This window comes from Octopus bimaculoides, chromosome 13 (assembly GCF_001194135.2).
Source record: "Octopus bimaculoides isolate UCB-OBI-ISO-001 chromosome 13, ASM119413v2, whole genome shotgun sequence".
Classification (NCBI taxonomy): domain Eukaryota; kingdom Metazoa; phylum Mollusca; class Cephalopoda; order Octopoda; family Octopodidae; genus Octopus; species Octopus bimaculoides.
The window spans coordinates 13,474,411-13,475,316 of record NC_068993.1 but is presented as its reverse complement, the minus strand read 5'-3'; positions in this window follow the sequence as shown (position 1 = coordinate 13,475,316).

The following is a 906-nucleotide window of genomic DNA, read 5'->3' as shown; positions in this document are numbered from 1 at the left end:
ATATATATATATATATATATATATATATATATATACTCGTGCATACCACTGAGTACCTATCCCCTTTCTCCATAGTTTACGCGTCCCTATTTTTTGTGTGTAGCTACTTATCAATTCTTCTTCAATGGGTCACTCCTGTTTCTTTCACCTTTTCCTAAACTGATATTCGCTATAGATTTTGCTTCTAACCTCCTTAACCATTCACTACCTCTAACTACCTGTCGTTCATCTCACACTCCTGCAATCAGTCTATCCCTCTCACCTGCTCCTGTAAATCAAATCCCAGCATTCACCCTCATATATCTTAAACATACTTAAACTTTACCCAAACATTGTTGGATTAGCTATTATCTCCTTTACAGCAAGACATCTGATCCAACCCTTCAGTCAAACTCTTACAGCTCAACGACTGACGTAATCCATCTCACTCAAAACTACACCCCTGCGAATCAAGATATCTTGTTTTGCATCCTACTTGGCGATCAAGCTACTGCGAGTGACACGAAGTACATTAGGGACTCTGTAAAGTGGTTTGACTTAGGAACGGCGTTCAATGTAGAAAACAAAACGAAAACAGATATTTGAATCACACAATCTTCAAAGATATCCGAATATGTGAAATCGCCCAACCTATGGTAGCATGGAAATACAGAAGCAAATTGATGCTGAATGTGTACGCGAGCACACATACTTTGCGAACGTGACAGAGACTTATAACATTTGCAATATGCTACGCTCAATTCAGCCTCATTATGCCACTACGGCGAAATATGTCAATATGTCACGTCTTCTATTGATTGACTTCTTTATCAGGCAGTTTCTTTCAACTTTAATGAAAAACTGTATAAGTTGAAGAACCCATACATTACGATGTGTCTATTTAACTAACTGTGCCTACACACAAGA